The sequence below is a fragment of the Takifugu rubripes genome, chromosome 8 (assembly GCF_901000725.2).
Source record: "Takifugu rubripes chromosome 8, fTakRub1.2, whole genome shotgun sequence".
NCBI lineage: Eukaryota > Metazoa > Chordata > Actinopteri > Tetraodontiformes > Tetraodontidae > Takifugu > Takifugu rubripes.
In genome coordinates, this window is record NC_042292.1 from 16,034,995 (window position 1) to 16,040,294 (window position 5,300).

Below are 5,300 nucleotides of genomic sequence, written 5' to 3' on the forward strand. Positions count from 1 at the left end.
TGATATTTTATCCATTGCCAATTTGCTATTTAGAAGGCAAATGTCCTCGGAGTTCAGGTTCAGCAAGGCAAATTTGTCCAATAAAAATGGCTCATCAGTCTCAAATATTTAACATGTAGATTTTGCATGTAAACAAAATCTCATTGCATGCAAGCGTGCCGTGATCTAAATCATGTTCTGTGCCTCATTTGCTTCTTCAACAATTCACATAAAGTTTCCAGTGGTGTCCTCTATTTATGTGTTGTTCTTTTGGGATTACTGAGCAGGAAAAAAACACTCATTCTTTAATTTAACACTTTAAAATGTCATTCATACATTTCTACAATAACTTACAACAGAGATACAAAGTGCTCCACAGTACTACATCAAACCAAATAATATCAGTCCATTAGCATTAAAGCAAAACCTAAGCAAGTGTAAAACCGAAACAAGTGCTACCGCAATATGCAAATCTGAGTAATTCTAACTTTAATCCTTCATTTGAGTTATTGGTCTCCTGCACTTGTCTTACAAGATAGAAGTTTTCCTTCTCTGTGGAGAAAAAGCAGTGGTAGCACCAAACTGCTGGGTAAACCAAACCAGAAAGATGAGTAGATAAGCAGGCAGTGCATGGTTGTGTTAAACACCGGTGAAGAAAAAATTGAAATCAAAATCAGATTCCCACAAAACCTAATCAACAGTGTGATCATTATGGCCAGAATGGTGTTAAACGCTTTCTGTCTGGTTTGGTCAACCCTTTCTTTCATTTTTCTCCCTTCAAGAGGTCGCCTCAAAACTCGGAGTACAGCAATGCTGCAGAAGGACACAACAATCAAACAGAAAGTCAGTTTTACAAAGTACACTATGACAATGATGCTGAAATCTTTATTACTGATGAAAAAAAACAGTCCTGGATTTAACAACCAAAAAGATAAAATGGAGATCCTTCTAATAGTGCTCTTTTTTGGGTGCATATAAATCACTGGGTGAACAACAGCCAGGTAGCGTTCCAGACAAGCCAAGATGTGAAAGGAAATCTGTCCACATATTAAAATGAAGCAAAGTTGGGATGTCACCATCATGACAATGTGAAGTTCGGTAAACCAAGCAATGCAGAAGGAGATGGTTGTGAAGACAGACAGGAGCTCTACGATAACCATGTTGAAAATAATGCAGTCCGAATGACTAGCTGGAGCAGGATACTGTTGCCACCACCGCTGGAGGACCACGTAGAGGATGACAATGAGGTCAGGGACGGCCAGCAAACTGGTTGCACTGAAAGCGGTGAAAATATAGTTGCCAACATCAACATCCAAGCACTTGAGAAAAGTCGGGTTCGTGTCTGAGAAATTGACAGACATTATGAAGGCCTAAAAACAGGATAGAATAAAGGAAATTATAGTTAAAATTGTTGGCAGATCATCAATAAACACTGAAACATTAATTGACATTGGGCCAATCACACGGCACCATAAACGTTTATCGACGTTATTACAATTCCGTAATAAGCAAATGGCTCGTAATTTGATCTTTAAACTTTTGACTGAAATTAAAATCACATTTGTATCACTCAAACTGTTTTGATCAAGGAGACTGTGAGAAATAAATCAATAATAATAATTTTTTTAAAAACCAAAACATCAATGGTGGATAGTTTAGCATTGTTAAAGAAAACAACAGTATGATACAATTTGAAAGGACACCCACCTTGTCCAAGGGAGTCTCACAGGTGTGAACGACAACTGCAAAGACTTTGCATGTTTTCAAAAGGTAACTTCGACCTTTTTATTCTTTTTACATGGCCAATTTCTCCATGCAAATTTTCTGTGTTAACCTGTAAAAGGTAAAAAAAAAAAAAGAAAAGATTTTGAATCAGACACTCTTGCAAATGACATGACAGACTATTTAGATTATCAAAACAAATATATGTAATCAAAGCTTAAAGAGAATCAGCACAGAGCAGTTGTTACATTCAAATATGAAAATGCAAAGAGCAGATCCCCCAGTCAAGACCATCCATGGGTTTGTTTTCTTGTCAGGGTCACGTTTAAAGACATTCTAGAACAACGTTTAAATATTGTTTAAACCATTGTATTTCGCTTAAAACCCAAAACATGGAATCTAATCAACTTTAATCCAGTCGTAAATTTCAACGGAAGGAATTAAATTTGAAAGATAGAAGCTAAATGGACTATTTGCAGTGGGGAAACAGAAGATAAATAGACTGACTAGAGAATGACAGAAAATGGAGAGGTTGTTGTGTGACAGTGGCTAAACTGGTCACTGTGGGGGACAGGAAGTATAGACTGGTGCTTTTGGGACAAAGATTGAACTAAATGGGAAAGTGTGGATTAGAGCACTTTATTCAAACTAAATTCTATGAGACTGGGATACATTTGAAGTACATTTTGTAATTGCATTACTTTGAGTATAATTTATTAAACAGCAGTGCTTTTTTACACACATATTTGGAAGACATTGAAGACATTACCAAGAATGGTTAAAAGCAAAAGTCCTGCATGCAAACAGCAAGGAAGGAGGTTCTGAAATGTTCCACTTGGCATGGTTCCATAGATCCCTTCCTTGAATATAAACTACCGAGAATGTTTGCAGTTTGGGGTCAGAAAACATGTCAAGCAACAGATGAGTATGCGTGCCAATGGTCCTCCACTGAATTTTTCTAGATCTGCACATAGGGAAACGTTTATTGCTCTGTTAGGCTATGTGCTGGGCTTTGTTAGTGGAATTCATAGGTACAAATCTCCGTTTTCTGACCCAAACTGCACATGCATAGTTCTGAGATGTTGCATTTGATGGGGTCTATTGAGTCAAAAAAGATGAGAACTCTTCGGTTGAGCGAGTCATTTGTAGTGAATGGCCAAAAGTAAAGCCTACAATGTTTGACCAAACTTACCGTATTTTCACGACCATAAGGCGCACTGTATTAAAAGGCGCAGTCTCAGTTATGGGTGCTATTTCTGTATTTAAAACATGTGTAGTATCTGACCCGTTCTATGCAGGCTTTACATCTGTAAGGCCGTAATGTGTTAACAGCCACCTAAGCGCCATATTAGGACATGCTCCACATGTGTGTCCTGTGTCTTCTTCCTTTATGTAAGAGGAGCTACTAAAAGATGACACTGGAGCCTGTGGGCCCCCGGTGATTCTCACTAGGAGGATGTATAGCATGAAGCATCTTCACTATTCCCTTTTTTGGTCATAACTGAACACCAGACCATTGGGTTGACCATACGGTATAGTGTGAGGTCATCAGAAAAGAATGTGTTTACTCGACTGTATAAGAAGGAGGTGACGATGAAGACACCTCGGAGTTCTTCACCATCGGGACCGCGAAACCTCCCTCGGGCATGCTGCAGCGTCCGATTGATACCTGACTGTTCTCTCCAATAAACATCTTTGATAACCAAGTCGGTGTCTGCGAAGATTCCTTCCTCATCAACACATCTCGGCAACCACCAGGAGAAGATTCACAACACATGCATAAGGCAGACCGTATTTTTAGGCGCATGCTAAAACATACAGTAAAAAATGACAATGGAAGTAAAACAGTGAGTTTTGACACATTTATTGAACAAAATATTCATTCTTCCGCCACAAAACCATCAAAGTTTTCATCTTCTGTATCTGAATTAAACAGCTGCACTATTTCAATGTCCAACATCCCAAATTCCTCTTCTTCATTATCTGAATCAGACTTACCAACCGGTTCCGCTTCAGTGTTGATGCTGGCTTTTGTGAAAGCTCTTACAATACATGAAGACGGAATACGGTATAAATACGGTACCTTCCCTCAAGCAACATCTACCTAAGCAAGCTAAATCCTTCACATTTATAGCATTATTCTATTAACAGTTTGATGTTGTGACAGTTCAGGAATGTCAAACATGTCTGGCACAAGCTGACATAACTGATCTAGAATAGAAGACCAGTGGTTAGAGAGGGCTGTATTTCACTTGTTGACTCTTTCATGGTATGATTGGTTATATTCATGAAGGTGCAACTGGAAGATCTGTGACCAGAATTAATACCGTTTTCACAGCCATCATAAAACCTTCCCCTATCTTTTTTTCTGCCATTGGATAAGTGATTAAATTGAAGTTGTGCAAAAAAAAAAAAAACAGCCAAAACAAAACAAGCAAAGAAAACAAACAATAAACAAAACACCCCAACATGAAGAAATCATGAGCCCAGGTTCTTGGTTCCCCATTGGTTGCTGTTCCTTCAAAAGAGTAGTTTCCTAGATTTTTGAAGGTAGATCAATGGGAGGACCAGACTACTAGGCAGGGTTAACCAGATTCCTGTCAGATATGTGATACACTTTTCAGCCTCTTGAATTTGTCCTATGACAGTTGTTGCAGTGGCAAGAATATATCCAAGAAACCTCAAGGACAACACTCCCAGTATCACTGTGACATTCTGCAATGCCTTGACCTTTAATGGGTCTACAAGTCTCCGTCCACCCTCTTTTCCTGGGTGGTGGCGAATGAGTGAAAGGGCAATATAGAGGTTAAGGGCAAATATTAAAAATATGACAATGGTTTCAACACCAATTAACAGATATGCAAGACTGCTACCATTCTCATATATAAGATGAGTAAAAAAACACCAACTGCATAGCCAAACACAAGTAATCATGATGTTTCTAATCTTGATCCATTTTGTTGTTTTCAAACTCAGGTAGGTGACAGGGTAAACAACTGCCATATAGCGATCCATGCAGGTCAGGATGTGAAAGAACATCTGCCCGAGTAAATTCGTTGAGTAAAAGTACATACCGACCTGAATCATATATGGGATATGAATGTGAACACCACAAGAAATTAAAATACACCCGAATATGCTCAGAAGGTCGAGCAAGATGACATGGAAGGTGAAGAGGTCAGAGTGACCAGTAGGTGTGCTGAGGTGTCGCTGTAGATGTTGTCGAAGACCCAGGTGAAGAACGAGCATGAAGGGAGGGAGGAGGACAAGGATGGAGGTGAACGTGAAGGCGTAAAAGGCAAAAGAACCAAACGAGGACAAAAGGCATATTTTAAATTTTCCATACATGCTCTCTGGAAAAGAGAAAGTTGTAATGGAAGCATTGGAGGTGAAAGAGGCAGTGACTGACATAACTGCAAGAGAGACAAAGAAGAGGTTTAATCAAATGTTTCTATCATTGCTTTAGTAGATTTACAGCAGTGATCATTAAACTCACCTCCTGTGGTGTTTCCTGATTCTGAGCTGCCTGAACATCTGTCAGCAATGTAAGTTGCTTGTGGCTTGTGTTTGCATGTTGTATTAATAGGTAAGCATGTGAC

General features: G+C 39.0%; 1 long non-coding RNA gene across 1 annotated transcript; it reads right to left on the reverse strand.

Annotated features, from left to right (window-relative positions):
• Nucleotides 1–387: 387 nt before the first annotated feature.
• Nucleotides 388–1,983, reverse strand: LOC115250727 (uncharacterized). The gene is made up of 3 exons (XR_003889295.1): nucleotides 1,950–1,983; nucleotides 1,687–1,813; nucleotides 388–1,349 (listed from the first exon to the last, which is right to left on the reverse strand). It is a non-coding gene; the product is annotated as an uncharacterized lncRNA (long non-coding RNA).
• Nucleotides 1,984–5,300: the final 3,317 nt, after the last annotated feature.